Here is a 19,449-nt window from a genome sequence, read left to right as displayed (position 1 = left end):
CGACAAGGCTTAGAAGCCTGAAAAACCAGAGGAATAACGCTTCTCTGGAAACACTGCCCCGAGGCAGCGACCTCTCAGGGCAGGGCACTATGTCGTTGGGGGGGGGGAAGAGACTGGACCACCAGCGTGCACCCCTGAACTCAGTTCAGAAGAAAAAGCTGGACCTGAAAGTAATAAAAAGGAACAGCACTTACCCTCAGAAAGAAAGAAAAGAAAAGAACCACTGGCTCCACTTGTAAGCTGGAGCCTAGAGCTGAGGGAGTGAATCCCTGAAAATTTGCTGAGAGTAAAATTTGTTATAAAGTTCTCTTTTTTTTTTTTTTTAATTAAAGAGATCCATCCAAGAAAGAATACTTCAAGAGAAATAAGAAGGAAAAAGAAAAGTTCCCCTTTGTAAGCTAGATGGAGTACCCAAGTGACTGCTACCTTTCACCTGCTGGAGTCAGAGAAATACTGAAGGGACAGAGAGGGCGCTCCAGCTTATAAGAGGCCAGCCTTTGAATTTTGCTCTGACTCCACCTGCTGGAAGGGGGATATAACCCACTGTCCGGACTGATCTGGGTACGTACAGGGAATAACTTTTACCATAGAGTCAGTTTGGCTCTATCAGTTGTGAATGTTTTCTGTTTTGGTATTTATTTTGTATGCAGGTGGTTTTTAAAGTTTTGTTTAAATTGTTGATTATGTCTTATTATGTAAACCACTTGGATAATTTCCTTTGCAAGCAGTACATAAAGTCCAATATATAAATAAGGGTGGTGCAGGCAGATCCTGAAGTGAAACCTACATAAGTCCATTGGGGCTTGCATCAGGTACACCAGTGCATTGTGTCAATAAAGCATTGTTGCATTGTGATGTACTCAATGTGAACTGCTATGATGCATCGGTGTAGCTTGCATTGGTGCATCCAGATATCAGAGATGAATCGGGCATCAGCATAAGATGCATTGGAGCACTTCACATCTGGTAAATTGGTGTGCTGTGCTTCAGTGCCAGTGTCGGCGGCACCAAAGAGACATGATGATGGGGCCAGTGTCAATGCAGCCTGCTTGGAATGTTTATATTTCTTCGACATAAGTGGGGCCAACTCTAGGGATTTATGTCTTTTTTGCTTCAACGCTGCATGACCAGCTGAACTCAACCCATCATCTCGGCCTGAGTGAATGAGGGAGTTTTTAATCAGTGTTTTTCCCAAGGAAGCAGATGAGGCTACACTGTGGGAGGAAGATCTACTGCGGCTCCTGACAGATTTATGCAATTATACCATGCACAGGGCCCTGGAGAACTGTGAGTGCAGGAATATCCATCCACAGTCTTTAGAGTTTTTTTTTAGTCATGGTCTGGTCCCAGGCAAACATAGCAAACTTTGTATCTGTCGGTAAGGGACATAACTTTTCCACATGGGCAGTTCTTCAACCCACTCACCATAGTAACCTTTTTCTTCTGGTCTGACTTTATTATTTTTCTGAGAGAAAAAAATCTTTTTTTTTTTGTGACAGCAGTTAAAAGTGATTTTGTGGAGCTGCAGAAGCAGCAAGGCAAGGCCAAAAACTGGTAAGCTTGAAGTGACAAAAACAGGAAAAATTAAGTACACTTCCATGCTTTAGCTCAGGCAAAAAATGATTGAGGAAGCTCGTGAGGCAATGCTCGAGCGGGAACTCCTGCACATGCTTAACAAAGCTCAAAGCTCCACTATTAAGGACAGATGAGTCTTTTCGATGCTGCCAGATGACGTTACCCACATGTAACAGCTAATTCAGCCTGCTTATCGACAGAAAATCATAGGGATCCAGTTCTGATGCCACAGGAGAGTGCTGCAAGTGCATTAATGCTGGGGAGCCCTTCTCTAACGCAGCTGGAAAAGGAAAATTGGTTCTTACCTGAATTTTCGTTCCTGTAGTACCACGGATCAGTCCAGACTCCTGGGTTTTGCCTCCCCTCCAGCAGATGGAGACAGAGAAATTTTGATGGACTCTGCCATAAATACCAGGAAGCCACCTACAGTCCGTCAGTATTGCTCAGTCACAAAGCAGAATGGTACGAAACCAAACTAACTATATACAGTAACCTAACAACTTAAACTGGTTCACTAACCCCCAAGTGGGAACAGAACCCGTGAGACACGGTAAACAAAGATCTGCCGATTAAAACTAAGAACAGCTGAATGAGCGGACTCTCGATTACCTGCACACTCCAATTGAGCGGGACTCTGGACTGATCCATGGTACTACAAGAACGAAAATTATCAGGTAAGAACCAATTTTCCTTTCCTTGTACGTACCCGGATCAGTCCAGACTCCTGGGATGTACCAGAGCACTCTTACCTGGGCTGGGATCTGGAGAGGCCCACTCTCAGCACACCTGCTCCAAATCCTCCCACACCTGGGTCCTGGACATCCAGGCGGTAGTGCCTGGCGAACGTATGTAATGATTTCCAGGTGGCCGCCCGGCAAATCTCCTGTGGCGAAATATGCTGACAATCCGCCCACGATGCCACCTGAACACGAGTAGAATGCGCCCGGAGCCCTTGAGGCAGGGACTTGCCCTTTAGCAAGTAAGCCGAATTGATAGCCTCCTTCAACCATCGGGCGATAGTGGTCTTTGATGTTAAATTACCTCATTTAGGACCACTCCAGAGGACAAAGAGATGATGCGACACCCGAAAACCATTGGTAGTAACCTCAAGATAATGCAACAATGCCCATGGACATCCAGTTTCCGTAAGTCTCGAGTGAGAGGATCATAACTATCCGAATCCGAAAAGGAAGGAAGCTCCACCGATTGATTCAAATGAAAGGAGGAAGCTACCTTTGGAAGAAAGGAAGGAACCGTCCGCAAGGATATCCCCGAATCCGAAATCCTCAGGAATGGCTCTCTGCACGACAAAGCCTGAGGTTCAGAAATCCGCCGAGCAAAGAGATTGCCACCAGGAGCACCACTTTCAACGCGAGATCCTTCAACGTTGCTCTCTTTAATGGTTCAAATGGTGCAGCACACAAGGCCGAAAGCACTAAATTTAGATTCCAAGATGGACAAGGACAGAACACCGGAGGCCGAAGATGCTTTGCTCCGCGAAGAAAATGAGACACATCCAGATGCATCGTCAATGCAACTCCCTGAACGGCACCACATAAACAACCAAGCGCTGCGACCTGTACCCTCAAGGAAGGTCACGACAGTCCCTTCGCCAGACCAGCCTGAACAAAACACAAAATCTCCGGCACAGACGCTCGAGTAGGCAGAATCCCCCTGTCTACGCACCAAGTCTCAAATACCTTCCATACGTGAACATAAGACAGGGCCGTGGAAGCCTTACGCAAACTCAACAGCGTAGAGACTATCGCATCGGAATAACCTTTGCTTTTCAAACGCTGCCTCTCAAAAGCCATGCCGCTAGACAAAAGCGATCGACTGTGTCGAAAAATACAGGTCCTTGATGAAGGTGGTTTGGGAGATTCAGGAACCGCAGAGGACCTTGCACCGCAAGATTGACTAGATCCGCAAACCAAGGGTGCCGAGGCCACTCGGGAGCCACTAGGATCACGACGGATGGGTGAAGCTCTATTCTCCTGAGCACCTTTCCGATTAGTGGCCTGGGCGGGAAAACATACAGCAACACATGTCGGCCATGGAAGCGCCAGAGCGTCTACTCCTTCTGCCCTCGGTTCTCTGCGGCGAGCAAAGAAGCGTGAGGCCTTGGAGTTCCGGAATGTTGCCATCAGATCCATGCAGAGCGTGCCCCACCTGTCGCAAATGAGTTGAAAAGCTCCCCCGGCCAGCTCCCACTCGCCGGGATCAAGGCGATGTCGACTGAGAAAGTCCGCGTGAGCGTTGTCGACCCCCGCGATGTGGGATGCTTCAATACTGACCAGGTACAGGTATTGCTCCGCCCAGCTGATCAGCATTCGAGCTTCCAACGCCACTGACCGACTCTTGGTCCCACCCTGGCGATTGATATAGGCCGCCGTGGTCGTGTTGTCAAAAAGAACCTGGACTGATTTCCCCTTGATAAGTGGGAGAAAGGCCTGCAACGCCAGGTGAAATGCCCTGGTTTCCAGGTGGTTGATGGACCATTGGGACTCCTCCTGGGACCACTGCCCTGCACCGACTGTCACAGACAAACCGCTCCCCATCCAGAGAGACTGGCGTCCTTAGTCACGAACGTCCATTCCGGGACAATCAGAGGAACTCCACGGCTCAGGTTTCCCGAAAGGAGCCACCAGTCCAAACTGGCTCGTGCTGTGTCCGGTAAAGGTAACCGCAGGTGGAATTGCTCGGAAACTGGACTCCAACGAGAAAGCAAAGCTGATTGCAAGGGCCGCATGTGGACGAAGGCCCAAGGGACAAGCTCCAGGGTCAAAGCCATAGACCCCAAAACCTGTAAGTAATCCCAGACCGTCGGCGGACGTTTGGACAAAAATGCTCTCACCTATCCTTGCAATTTGGCAATGCGGTCCACCATGAGGAAAACTCTGCCTAGATGAGTGTCGAACAAAGCTCCCAAAAACTCCAGGGACTGGGAAGGAACCAGGTGACTCTTGGACAGGTTGACAACCCATCCGAGGGCATGCAGCAGCTGAAGTACCCTGTTGATCGCCTCCTGGCAAAGGACTTCTGACTTTGCCCGAATCAGCCAATCGTCCAGATATGGATGCACCAAAAATCCTTCCCTGCACAGTTGTGCAGCTACCACTACCATAATCTTGGTAAACGTTCTGGGAGCGGTGGCCAGACCGAAAGGCAGAGCCTGAAACTGGTAATGTTGCCCCAGAATGGAAAACCGTAGAAACTTCTGGTGATTGGCCCTGATCCCGATGTGCAGATACGCCTCTGACAGAACCAGGGATGCTAGAAATTCCCCCTGCCGCACGGAAGCAATCACCAATCGCAATGTCTCCATGCGAAACCAGGGAATCCGGAGACATCTGTTGACCTTCTTTAAATAGAGAATGGGCCGGAAAGTTCCCTCCTTTTTGGGAACCATGAAGTAAATGGAGTAGCGACCTTGCCGCAGTTCCGCCGGAGGAATGGGAGTAATTGCTCCGAGATCTAGAAGGCGCTGAAGAGTCTCCCTAACCGCCCGGTGCTTGGTGGCGTACCCGCAGGGAGAGACGAGAAACTGATGGCGGGGCCGCCGTGCAAAATCTAACGCGTAACCATGTCTTATCACTGAAAGGACCCACTGGTCCGACGTGAGCCTGACCCACTCCTCGTAAAACAGAGACAGTCTGCCTCCAACCACCGGCACCGAGGAGCAGGCCAGCCGCCCATCATTGCGAAGGCTTGCCCCCCGGAGCGGTCTGGGTATTACCGGCAAAAGGAGGAAGCAGGTGGACGGAATGTCCGAAGCTTTCGACCCCCACGAAACTGAGATCTGTACCCAAATGACCCTCTAGACTTCGGCCTGTCCTCAGGCAAATGGTGTACCTTATTCTCACCGAGGGACTGAATCAGGTCCTCCAGCTCCTTGCCAAAGAGCAGTTTGCCCTTAAAGGGCAGAGATCCCAACTGAGACTTGGAAGAAACGTCTGCCACCCAGTTTCGCAACCATAGCAGATGGCGAGCCGACACAGCGGAAACCATGGACCTGGCTGAAGTGCGGAGTGAAGCATGGAAAGAATCAGCACTATAGGCAATGACTACCTCCAGACGCCCTGTCTGAAGGGCGTCTGGACCCCAAGTGCTGAGACTTCGAAAATTTTCTTGAGCTGAATTTCCAGCTTTCGATCCTGCAAGTCCTTAAGGGCTGTCGCACCAGTAACCGGAATGGTGGTCATTTTCGTGACCGCTGAAACTGCCGAATACACTTTGGGAAGTCTGAGAAGTTCCTAGGCCTCCTCCGGCAGAGGATACACCTTATCCATAGCTTTGGCTACCTTCAGCCCTAAATCTGGGGTATCCTACTCCCGAAAGAGTAAGTCCGAAGCTGAAAAATGAAAAGGAAAGGAAGAAGGCGGCCCCCGCAAGCCCAACACAACCAGATCCGTAGCCCCCAACCGAGACTCTGCCTGGGGGGTCTCAATACCCAGTTCTTGAAATATGACAGGGATGAGAGGGCCTAACTCATCTCGACAAAAAAGCCTGACGACTTTAGGATCATCGCCATCCATTCCATGAGCCCCACACAGACCCCCTTGCGTGGGGTCCGTCTCCCCTTCAACCCCCCTCGGAGGTTGGGAAGGTAACTGCGGATCCTCCAGATCTTCAGACTCCGAAGAAGTAGATGAGATCTCTGAGGGGCCTCGAACCGCAGAAGTCTCTGCCCCTGTGGGATTCCCATCTCCTCCACCTGCTTTGCCTTCTTGTGTGGCTGGGCCGTAGGGTCTGAAAAACCCGTGAACTCTCTTCCCCTCTTTTTGCCTGACCATCTGGCTTTAAAAGCTTTGTGCATCAGAAGCACAAAGTCAGAATTAAATGACAAATCAGAGGAAGAATCCGAAGCATCTCCTGCCGGGACCTCCCTTACACCATGAGGGCCAAGCACCCCCGAATCGCCCCCCTCAGGGACTAACTTTTGAGGGGATAATTGCGGCGGGAGATTCCCTTCCCCCACCGCTGCAGATGCTGCCGCCTCGCAGACGCGAGCGAATCCAAGATGGCGCCCGTTCCCGCGCTCAGCGGGAACAGGCCTAAATTCAGGGCCGGCAGGGTCCCGAACGCTCCGGAGACCGTCTGGACCCGTATGACGACCCTCGGTAGGGTCGCAGAGGCTCCCTCTCCTCCGGAGAGGCAAGAGGCACAAAGGCCTTTGGAAGAAATCCAGGCACACGCAGCCCTCCTCGGCATGGCTGAAAACTCCAACCCCCAAACTTTCCTGCAGCACCACCCGAAAACGGCGCAGCGAAATAGCGCAAAGGAAGCCCGAAGAGAACGGAGGGATAGGAGAGCCCACAAAGTGACAACAAGATAAAAGATTTTTTTTTGTTTTTACTTGCCGCAGAGCCTCCGGGTCCCGATCCTACTGGGGGGAATGAGCCGCGCTCCCCAGTATCACCCCCAGTACAGCGAGTGGCTGGAAAGAGGGTTCTCAACCCTGTACATCAGCGGCCTCGAAAACCAGAGGGCATGATCCCCTCAGGACCTAACAACCCTCTGGGAGGCGGAAGTCTGTCTCCTGCTCTGAATTTTTTTTTTTTTGAAACCCTGGAAATTAAATACTCAAGAAAACTGTCTATGCTAGCACTAAACCTAATGCCAACCCTAAATCACTTCACAGACTGTAGACTTTGCATCCGCCATCTGCTGGAGACAGAGTAATACTGACGGACTGTAGGTGGCATCCTGGTATTTATGGCAGAGTCCATCAAAATTTCTCTGTCTGTATCTGCTGGAGGGGAGGCAAAACCCAGGAGTCTGGACTGATCCAGGTACGTACGTACAGGGAATGACAAGTTTGCTGTGCAATCCACTTCTACCTACAATGCCTGCACCAGCTTCTCCCTTTTATATGCCTTGCAGAATGAGCTGGCAATATTTGCCACTCATCTGGACCCACACCGCCCACACTTCCTCCCCTTCTCCACACCTGGACTCCATGGAAGGAGGGGAGAGACAAGAAGAGTCTGTTGGCAACTTGCCACCTGCTCCCAGGTTGCACTGGAATTTTTTTTTTAAAGCGATTTTACTTCTCAGATGGGAAATGCAAGAGCGCTACCCTCCTGATTGCCTCAGGGAGAAGAAGAGCTGTATGTCCTGATTGGGCTCCCCTGTCTCGGCCCTGGCTTATCCAGGAGTAAGCTAACCCACTTCTTGGGTTCTTGACTCAGTGGCCTTTCTGCTTCTTCCTGCTGGACCAACCTTCCTACCATCTGCTGGAGGCAGAGGACTACTGATGCCTTCCCTGCCTTATCACATTATACAGAGGGACAGCACCAGGACAAAGGTCTGCCATCTGTCTGAACTGATCTGCAGGATGATGAGGAAATACCCTCTCTGAGAAACAGAAGACAGAGAGAACACTAGAAAAAATGAGGAAGTAGCGAAAGAACTAAGAGAACAAGCAGAGGGAAGAATTCAAGTTGGAAAATTGTTTATTTGAATTTTGGCAAGCATTTCTTGTCTGCTTTTCCCTGTACTAAGCAGCCAGTATAATGCAAGAGGCTCCCAGAAGTAAGGAGAATGATCGTTATCTGTACATCTTCTCTGTCCTAGTCATTCATCCCTATTGTCAAAACCGTAAACAAGGTATTTTTTCTGAAAACATGGCAACAGGAAGGGGAGAGAAGAAAGTGTGCTATGTCGTGCGTTAAAAATCTCTCTCTTGGCTGCTGTGATATAGCGGCAGTGGTAGGAAAAGAGATGAAATTTCAGATCAAGACAATAGGGCTGATGCAAAATCGGGCGCTGAGCTCAGCTGTTGGACACGCTAGACATACCCCCAATGCAATATTGGGATTAGAGTGTCCAAAACACACGTACATACTGGCATAAATAGCGCTCATCACATGCAAATGCCATGTTGTTGATGCTATTAGCTGATACCGCCAATACAAAAAAAAAGAAAAAAGTGCGCCAGGCACACACATTTTAATCCTCAAAAATTAGCGCCAGCCCAGAGCAGGCATTAAGTTTTGAGGCACCCCAAGCCATACTCAGAAAAGCAAAAAGTGCAGCTTTTCTGTCATTCCTCCTATTTAATATTGTTGTGGTACTAAACAGGAGGAATCACAGAAAGCTGCAACATTAAAAAAAAAAACCTCTTGACGGCAGTCAGGTCAGGGAAAGGGAAGCTCAATTTACGAGCGTCCATTTTCTTACCCTGTGGCTGTGCACAGGTTAGGAAAATGGATGCTTGGAAAATTGAGTGTCTGTTTTCCTTACCTGCACGCAGCCTCGATGCCATGGACGCTTTCCTTTTAGCACGCCAGCTCATTTGAGTATTACATCGAGGGCCCAAGAGAGGGCATGTGTATGCATTGAAAAAACATGCATCCAGCCTGGAATTGTGCACACATGACATTGCATCGGCCCTAATGAGGGAGCTGGTATTGGGCTGAGAATGGGAATCCATATCCTCATCTCCCCAAATTGCAAGAATCGTAACTAGGAAGAATGGACGGGCTAAATGGGTCTTTATCTACTACCATTTACTGCATTACTTTGTTACATCTACTCATTCCCCCCAGAACAATCCTTCCCTGAATCCCTGGACCCCGACGGTCTGGACTGGATTTCCTAGAACATCGGTCAGCAGGCACCACCAAACACAAACCCCTCCCCATACCCAACAGCATCCATGCAATCCCTCCACTCCATCCTACCCTTCTCCCAACAGATCCCTTCACGCCTTCCTCCACCATCACATCCCCTCATTCCCCATCCTTCTCTCCCCAACAGTTTTCACTGCTTCCCTAGGCCAACAGCATCCCTCTTGCCCACCCATCCTGCCCTGCCCCCCATGGGATTCCCCTTACCCTCCCATCCTGCCCCGTCCCCCACTATGGGATCCCTCTTGCCCTCCCATCCTGTCCTGCCCCCCCACTATGTGATCCCCCTTGCCCACCCATCCTGCCCCCCCCAATGGGATTCCCCTTACCCTCCCATCCTGCCCTGCCCCCCCCCCACTATGTGATCCCCCTTGCCCACCCATCCTGCCCCCCCCCAATGGGATTCCCCTTGCCCTCCCATCCTGCCCCATCCCCCACTATGTGATCCCCCTTGCCCACCCATCCTGCCCCCCCCAATGGGATTCCCCTTGTCCTCCCATCCTGCCCCATCCCCCACTATGTGATCCCCCTTGCCCACCCATCCTGCCCCCCCCCCAATGGGATTCCCCTTGCCCTCCCATCCTGCCCCATCCCCCACTATGGAATCCCCATTGCCCACCCATCCTGCCCTGCCCCCCCACTATGTGATCCCCCTTGCCCACCCATCCTGCCCCCCCCCAATGGGATTCCCCTTGCCCACCCATCCTGCCCCATCCCCCACTATGTGATCCCCCTTGCCCACTCATCCTGCCCCCCCATTGGGATTCCCCTTGCCCACCCATCCTGCCCCATCCCCCACTATGTGATCCCCCTTGCCCACCCATCCTGCCCCCCCCCCAATGGGATTCCCCTTGCCCACCCATCCTGCCCCATCCCCCACTATGTGATCCCCCTTGCCCACTCATCCTGCCCCCCCCCCATGGGATTCCCCTTGCCCACCCATCCTGCCCCATCCCCCACTATGTGATCCCCCTTGCCCACTCATCCTGCCCCCCCCCCATGGGATTCCCCTTGCCCACCCATCCTGCCCCATCCCCCACTATGTGATCCCCCTTGCCCACCCATCCTGCCCCCCCCCCAATGGGATTCCCCTTGCCCTCCCATCCTGCCCCATCCCCCACTATGGGATCCCCCTTGCCCACCCATCCTGCCCCCCCCCCAATGGGATTCCCCTTGCCCACCCATCCTGCCCCATCCCCCACTATGTGATCCCCCTTGCCCACCCATCCTGCCCCATCCCCCACTATGTGATCCCCCTTGCCCACCCATCTTGCCCACTCATCCTGCCCACCCCCAATGGGATTCCCCTTGCCCTCCCATCCTGCCCCATCCCCCACTATGTGATCCCCCTTGCCCACCCATCCTGCCCCCCCCCAATGGGATTCCCCTTGTCCTCCCATCCTGCCCCATCCCCCACTATGTGATCCCCCTTGCCCACCCATCCTGCCCCCCCCCCCCAATGGGATTCCCCTTGCCCTCCCATCCTGCCCCATCCCCCACTATGGGATCCCCATTGCCCACCCATCCTGCCCTGCCCCCCCACTATGTGATCCCCATTGCCCACCCATCCTGCCCTGCCCCCCCACTATGTGATCCCCCTTGCCCACCCATCCTGCCCCATCCCGCACTATGTGATCCCCCTTGCCCACCCATCCTGCCCCCCCCCATGGGATTCCCCTTGCCCACCCATCCTGCCCCATCCCCCACTATGGGATCCCCATTGCCCACCCATCCTGCCCCCCCCCATGGGATTCCCCTGGCCCTCCCATCCTGCCCCATCCCCCCCATAGGATTCCCCTTGCCCTCCCATCCTGCCCCGTCCCCCACTATGGGATCCCCCTTGCCCTCCCATCCTGCCCCATCCCCCACTATGGGATCCCCCTTGCCCTCCCATCCTGCCCCATCCCCCACTATGGGATCCCCCTTGCCCTCCCATCCTGCCCCATCCCCCACTATGGGATCCCCCTTGCCCTCCCATCCTGCCCCGCCCCCCGATAGGATTCCCCTTGCCCTCCCATCCTGCCCCCCTCAATGAGATTTCCCTTGCCCTCCCATCCTGCCCTGCCCCCCATGGGATCCCCCTTGCCCTCCCATCCTGCCCCCTTCAATGAGATTTCCCTTGTCCTCCCATCCTGCCCCCCCCCCCTATGAGATCCCCCTTGCCCTCCCATCCTGCCCTGCCCCCCATGGAATCCCCCTTGCCCTCCCATCCTGCCCCCTTCAATGAGATTTCCCTTGCCCTCCCATCCTGCCCCCCCCCCCCCCACTATGGGATCCCCCTTGCCCTCCCATCCTGCCCAACAGATCCCATCGCTCGCCAGTTCTGCGTCCCCTCAGATGCCCTCCCCAGCACATCCCCCGCTCCTTCATCAGGAGCCGCTCCCCGTCCCGCTCACCTCCGCACTCTCTCCGCGCTTTCCGCTGCTCAGGGCTCTCGCGGGGCTCTCACGCCGGTCACCGCCGCGCTGCCTGCTGGGATACAAACGGAAACGGCGTGTTGTCTCCGTTGCTTGGTAACCAGGAAACGAGAAATTCTGTGCACGCACGTTCGACGTCTCTTCTTAAAGGGGCAGCGCTGAGCATGAAAGCGTCAGCGGGTGTTTGCATTTAAAGGGGCAGCGCTAAGCATGAAAGCGTCAGCGGGTGTTTGCATTTAAAGGGGCAGCGCTGAGCATGAAAGCGTCGGCGGCTATTTGCATTTAAAGGGGCAGCGCTGAGCATGAAAGCGTCAGCGGGTGTTTGCATTTAAAGGGGCAGCGCTGAACATGAAAGCGTCGGCGGGTGTTTGCATTTAAAGGGGCAGCGCTGAACATGAAAGCGTCGGCGGCTATTTGCATTTAAAGGGGCAGCGCTGAGCATGAAAGCGTCAGCGGGTGTTTGCATTTAAAGGGGCAGCGCTGAGCATGAAAGCGTCAGCGGGTGTTTGCATTTAAAGGGGCAGCGCTGAGCATGAAAGCGTCAGCGGGTGTTTGCATTTTAAGGGACAGCGCTGAGCATGAAAGTGTCGGCGGTATTTGCATTTAAAGGGGCAGCGCTGAGCAAGAAAGCGTCGGCGGGTATTTGCATTTAAAGGGGCAGCTGACAAAGTCAATCCGTGAGTCAAGGGCTCAACTCAAATTTTACAATACTGTCCTCTGTGGTTCTTCCTGCTTCCTATCATTGTGATACTTACATCTACTGCTTGCGGTGTTTAAGAATAAAAGTTTGATGTACTAAAACATTTCTGGATGCACAATATACGCACAAAATATGCATGTTCCCAGGGCCGGCGCGTCCATTAGGCGAACTTCGACGGTCGCACAGGGGCCTGAGAAGGACACAGTCGGCGCAGAAATAGGTGTTGGGGGGTGGGGGCAGAGCAAGGGTGTTATGCTTTGTAATGAAGGTGAACTCTGGGCGAAGGTGAGAGCTGCTCCAATCTACTCCAATACAGAAACTGGTAGAATCATATCCCGGCACAATGTGTTGCAATGCCCTGTAAAACCCAAGGTGACCACTATTTGGTCCATAGATCGCTACCCATGTCATTGTCTGTCCATATAAGAGTCCCCTCTAGAATGACATATCGATTTGCAAGGTCAGACCTGGAGCAATGGATCTGAAAAGGGGTATCTTTGTGAAGCAGCGAAAATCTGCCCCACCCATGACCTCTTTAGTTTTATGTTCTTGGGCGACTGTCTCTCCTGCAAAAAAGCCAGTTCAGGGTGCTTGTTTTTAAGATATTGCAAAATTCTAGATCTTGTTATGGGAGAAGAAACTCCTCTTATATTCAGAGACATTATAGAAAAATTGGTGCTTACCTGCTAATTTTCATGCCTGTAGTACGACGGATCACTCCAGACTGCTGGGTTTTGACTCCCTTGCAGCAGATGGAGACAGAGAAAAACTTGTAGCACACCCCCTCTTAACCTGGTGTGCTAACCGCATCTCCTCCGTATAAAACAGTATCAAATCAGAAAACTTGCAGGAAAAATAGCAAAAAATTGCAGATCAAGCAAAAAGTAAACCAAATAACTGACAAACTGGTCTGGACTGATCCGTGGTTCTACAGGAACAAAAATTAGCAGGTAAGGACCAATTTTCCTTCGCCTGTACGTACCTGGATCAGTCCAGAGTGCTGGGATGTACCAAAGCTTCCCTACACAGGGTGGGACATTGAGAGTCCCACTCGAAGAACACCGCTGCCAAAACTGACATCGTCTGGAGCTTGGACGTCCAAACGGTAGTGACGAGCAAAAGTGTGCAATGTCTTCCAGGTCGACGGTCTGCACATCTCTTGCGCCGACACCAACTGACACTCAGCCCATGAAGCGGCCTGAGAGCGTAGCGAGTGCACCTTCAACCTCTCAGGAAGAGGCCGACCATGACACATGTAAGCAGATGAGATAGCTTCCTTCAACTATCGGGCAATAATCGCCTTAGACGCTTGTTGCTCCTTCTTACCGCCATTCCACAAGACAAACAAATGATCCAAAACTTGGAAAGAATTTGTGATCTCCAACTCGCAAAGGAGAGCCCTCCTGACATCTAAATCCTTTAACTCCCTAGCATGCTGTGCCTCCGAATCGATATGAGGAAAAAGCAGGAAGCTCCACAACTGATTCAAATGGAAAGACGAGACCACCTTTGGTAAAAAGGATGGAACGGTCCTGAGAGAGACACCCCGAATTCGAAATGCGCAAAAAGGGCTCCCTACAAGAAAGGGCTTAAAGCTCGGAAACCCTGCGAGCTGAACAAATAGCTACCAGCAACACCGTCTTTAGTGTGAGGTCCTTTAATGTAGCCCGCTTCAGGGGTTCAAAAGGAGCATCACACAAGACCCTAAGCACCAAATTAAGGCTCCAGGACAGACAGAGCGGACAGACTGGAGGATTCAAATGCTTCGCCCCCTGAAGAAAACGGACCACATCCGGATGTGACGCGAGCGATCTACCATTAAGCTTGCCTAGGAGACACCCTAAGGTGGCCAGTTGGACCCGAAGGAAATTGAAAGACAACCCTTTAGCTAAGCCTTTCTGTAAGAACGCCAGAATCTGTGGCACCGAAGAACGCCGGGGAAGAAAGCCCTGCTCCTTGCACCATAATTCGAACACCTTCCATACTCTAACATAGGTCAACAAGGTAGAAGGTTTACACGCTTATAGAAGGGTAGTAATTTCATCCTCCTGATAACCTTTCCTTCTCAATCGCCTCCTTTCAAAAGCCAGGCCGCTAGACAAAAGCGATCCGCCTGATCGAAAAATATAGGGCCTTGACATAGTAACTGGGGAAGATGACCTAACCTCAGGGGACCGTCCACCGCAAGATTGACTAGGTCCGCGAACTACGGGCGCCGAAGCCACTCCGGAGCTACCAGGATTACCCTTCCTAGATGAACCTCTATTTAGTGAAGAATGTTGATAACTAGCGACCATGGAGGGAAGGCATAGAGGATCTTCTGCTCCGTGTTCCCTTCTGCAACTGAAAAAGCGAGGGTCCTTGGCATTCCTTTGAGTTGCCATCAAATCCAGATGGGGTAACCCCCATCTGCGAATGATGAGGGCCATCGCTTCCTCAGAGAGTTCCCACTCTCTGGGATTGATCCTTTGTTGACTCAAGTAATCCGCTTGCACGTTGTCTGTGCCCGCAATGTGTGACGCTGCCAGAATGGCGACATGCTTCTCTGCCCAGTCCATGAGTTGCTCCGCTTCTGCGGCTACCGGGCGACTCTTGGTGTCGCCCTGACGGTTGATGTAGGCCACTGTCGTTGCATTGTTTGACAGGACTCAGACCACCCGATTGCGCACAATCGGTAGGAAGAGCTGTAGTGCCAAACGAACTGCTTTTGTTTACAAGCAATTGATGGACCAATGCGTCTCTTCCAGCAACCATATTCCTTGGACTGACCGTGACTGGCAGATCGCTCCCCAACCAGAGAGACTGGCATCTATGGTGACTACCACCACTGAGGAACAAGATCAACTCCGTGACACAAGTGTTCTGGAATCAGCCACCAGCCAAGACTGGATCTGGCAGACTCTGTGAGTGGCAATGGGATTTAAAAATCTTCCGACTTCGGATCCCAATGAGAAAGCAATGTTCTCTGTAAAGGTCTCATACGAGCAAATGCCCAAGGGACCAACTCCAGTGTGGATGCCATGAAACCAAGGACCTGCAAATAGTCCCAAAACTTGGGAACAGGAATCGACAACAGCCGGCAGATTTGTTGCATCAATTTGGAGATCCGGTCCACTTGGAGGAATACCTTCCCCACACGGGTATCGAATCGGGCTCCAAAGAAGTCCAATACCTGAGACGGAAGAAGGTTGCTTTTCGCCTGATTGACGACCCATCCCAAAGATTCCAGGAGCCCCATAGCTCTGCTGACCGCTGCCTCGCAAAGGACCTTCAACTTCGCCCAGATGAGCTAGTCATCTAGATACGGGTGGCTGCAGCCACTACCATCATCACCTTGGTGAATGTGTGAGGCGCCATCGCCAGACCGAACGGCAGAGCACAAAACTGGAAATGTTTGCCGAGGATCTTGAATCAAAGGAACCTCTGATGATCCCTGCGAATGGCTACTACCTGGAGACAATACCCTTATTCAATAAACATACTCACTGTTAATGCGACTCCAACATTGCTCTAAGCTTCAATGGCAAGAGGAAATGTGGAAAAAAGGATTTGCATTCACAAAAAAGCGGGGGAGTAGCTTGCTTGTTGCGGCGGTTACTACTCCGTAGCTGTGTTTGATGACATCTAGAACCCACTGGTCAGAGGTTATCTTGACCCATTCCTCGTAAAATCTGGCCAGCCGTCCTCCCACCCTGGGAATCGAGGAATGGGCCGACCGTATCTCATTGAGTAGACTTGGCTACAAGCGGGGCTGATCCGGCACCGTCCCTAGTGGGCTGTTGGCCTCGAAAGGAATGAGATCAGGGCTGCGCCACCGGGGCTCTAGTCTGCCGGTGGCTCTAGTCTGCCGGGGCTGTAGTCTACTAGTGGCTGTGCCACCGGGGTTCTAGTCTGCCGGAATCTTCTTTGGCCCCGAAACAAGAGCATGGGCTGTAGAGAAGCCCCTGGAAGGTCTAGGCCTGTCCTCCAGGAGCCTGTGAACCTTATTTTCCCCAAACGACTTGATCAACTGCTCCAAATCCTCCCCAAAAAGAAACTTTCTCTTAAAAGGTAAAGAGCTCAATTGGGCCTTAAAAGAGACATCCACAGACCAGTTACGTTACCAGAGAAGTCTCCTGACTGAGACTGCCGACGCCATGGTCCTGGAAGAAGTCATCAGTAGGTCATATAAGGCATCTGCCCCATATGCGACCGCCGCCTCCAGGTGCTCTGCCTGGACAGATTCCTGAGGCGGGAGCTCTTAGGAGGTTAACAACTGTTGAACCCATAGCAGGCTCACCCAGAGCATAAAGCACATGCAAACGGCCACCCAGATACCCAGAGCCGAACCTCAAAAATCCTCTTCAGAACTTCGAGCTTCCTATCTTGGAGATCCTTAAGGGCTGCTGTTCCAGCCACCGGGATCGTAGTCCTCTTTGTGACCACCGACACAGAGGCATCCACCTTAGGAAACCTTAGCAGTTCCAAGATATCTTCGGGCAACGGGTACAAATTTTCCATCGCTCTACCCCTGCCGGCCTCCGTCGAACCGAGACGCTGACGACATCCGGCTCACCTTCCTCCGCCTCCGAGGGGCACGCCGAACACCTTCAGCCTTTAAATCTGAAGATCTCCCGGACTGAGCCCTCTTCCTCCGGACGCAGCACGGACGCAGCACGGCAGAGCAGAGAAGCAGGGCCTGCGCGATCGGCGCCGGAGACCCGCCGGGGTAAGGCCCGATATTTTTCACTTACCCACGGCCGCCTCCGACCCCGACCACGAGGCAGCCCCTGCCGGCCTCCGTCGAACCGAGACGCTGACGACATCCGGCTCACCTTCCTCCGCCTCCGAGGGGCACGCCGAACACCTTCAGCCAATCAGGGGACAGCCCTGATTTGGCCTCCTAATTTAAATTGAGAGACACCCAGGCGTCGCGCGCCTAAGGAGCTCGACAAAGGAGCCTGCTCCTTTGTGCGCTCCTTAGTGCACTCCCTTTGGGCACTCCCTATGTGTGGAACCCGCCCGGGACCCATTCCCCCAACGGGAGGCCTTTAACAGAGCAAAGGAACCGATGCTACCCAACCACCATACTAGCATGTTATCTTTCAACCCAATCATCGGAGCCCAGAAATATAATAGTCCTCGATATAACTGCTGTGACCAGAATCATCCCAGCAACCACTCAGACAACCAATCAAGCTTACAGAGGACAGAGCACCTATCCAGCCGAACCAACTAAATTACAAACACCTTCAGCAATTCATCCAAATTAACTCATACAGACAGACACCCTCTCTCACCCATCCTCAGACACCTCTTGAATTCATACAGACTCACACCATTGGGCTTCCAAACCCAGACCCAATCAAGCGCATCTCAAAATAAACCTCCACCAAAACCATCCTCACCATGCTCACATATAACATCCCAATCATCCACAACCTTAGGAGAACCCCCATATCTAACTTCACCAATGTCATACAAAAAAGAATCATCCCTATCACAACATCACCATTGAACCAACTTCTAGGCCTCACGCTACTCTCAGTAACCCTCATCAATGCGCAATCCTTAACTAAGAAGACACACATCCTCAACGATTACCTCTTGGATAGCAACCCAGACATCTGTGCCATCACAGAAACCTGGTTCAAAAACTCTGACATTGCCTTAACCAATCAACTACCAATTCAGACATACGACATCTTCACCTTTCATAGACTCAAAAAAAGAGGAGGCGGACTTCTTCTAGCCACTAAGAAAGAACTCAGACTGACCGCACATTCTATCAAGACAGAATCCAAATTAGAATTGGGTCTAGTCAAATCGAAACACCTACAAATTCTGTTAGTCTACGCTCCCCCGGGAGTTCTAGAAACGGACCCATCACCCCTCGTAGAATCCATCGTGAAACATATTAATTCAGACCTTCCAACAATAATTATGGGGGATTTCAACCTCCACACAAACGCAATACCTCGCTCTACCAACTGTGAAACTCTCCTCACCACTCTTGGCGCGATGGGATTCACTCAGACCATAAACAGCTCCACGCATAAAGCTGGTCACACCCTGGATCAAATATTCATTAATGCTAACTTCACCTGCACATCAGAACCTTCCTGTACCCCAATCCCTTGGTCAGATCATTTCTTAATAGAATCTTCCTTTTCCACTCACAAACAGACACACACCTCTCCTCACACATCTACCATTCAATTCAGGAAAACATGTCCTTCCGACATACTCGGCGATCAGCTATCCAAAGAACTCTCCAACCTAGACCTAGCTAATCCTGACTCAGCCATATCCTCCTGACAAAAGATTACAGAAACAGTCGCAAACAAATGGTGCCCAATAATCTCCAAGTCACTCAACCCAACAAAAAAGGGAAACCAACCTTGGTTCTGCTCGGAACTGAAACAAATGAAACAGGACTTACGCCAGAAAGAAAATAGATGGCGCAAAACCCCAAACAATACAACCTTCACATCATACAAGGGTTTCTTAAATCACTACAGGACTGCCATTCTACAGAAAAAAAAGGAATACTATGCAAACAAAATACACCATTTTCAATATGATGCTCAGGCCCTTTTCTCTTACGTATCACAAATCACCAAATCAACCCCACCACCTATTCCTGATGAACAAGCTCTCTCCAAAGCCATAGAACTTGCTTCTTACTTCCAACAGAAGATCTTAAATGCCCTCGCCCTCCTTCCTACAAATACAACTCCCATAAAGTCAGGTGAGAATTCCAATTCTCTAAACAGACCCAAATTTGACTGTTTCGAATCAATCTCCACCAAAGAGATTGAATCTCTTCTAAAAAGACAGAAACCTTCTAGCCATCCAGCTGACAATATTCCATCGAGACTCCTGCTTCTCATCCCAAACTTGATCTCAGGACCTCTGACCAACATAATAAACAGCCTCCTATCCCAAGGAAGCTACCCAGACATCCTAAAAACCGCTTCACTCAAGCCCCTCCTCAAGAAACACAATCTAGACCCAAACGTACCAGCAAATTTCAGACCCATCTCTAACCTCCCATTCGTCGCTAAAACTAACGGAGAAAACTGGTAAACACACAGCTTTCTGACTATCTGGAAGACCACAAGATCTTACACCCTTCGCAATATGG

General features: G+C 51.5%; 1 protein-coding gene across 3 annotated transcripts in view; it reads right to left on the bottom strand.

The window, feature by feature from the left end:
• MAPK15 (mitogen-activated protein kinase 15) overlaps nt 1–16,988 on the bottom strand; it is a 362,466-nt gene extending 345,478 nt beyond the window's left edge. Inside the window, exons 1-2 of one of the 3 annotated variants that reach the window (XM_029592334.1) lie at nt 12,379–16,988; nt 11,603–11,678 (exon numbers count right to left, since the gene is read on the bottom strand). The gene's annotated coding sequence lies outside the window, so the exon portion shown is untranslated. Of the gene's footprint in view, nt 1–11,602 lie in introns of all 3 variants that reach the window. The other 2 variants (XM_029592335.1, XM_029592333.1) reach the window with 2 other exon arrangements.
• Nucleotides 16,989–19,449: the final 2,461 nt, after the last annotated feature.

Source organism: Rhinatrema bivittatum, chromosome 2 (assembly GCF_901001135.1).
Source record: "Rhinatrema bivittatum chromosome 2, aRhiBiv1.1, whole genome shotgun sequence".
In the NCBI taxonomy this organism is placed as follows: Eukaryota; Metazoa; Chordata; class Amphibia; order Gymnophiona; family Rhinatrematidae; genus Rhinatrema; species Rhinatrema bivittatum.
Note: the sequence above shows the minus strand (reverse complement) of the source record. Positions and strands in the feature narration are given on the sequence as shown.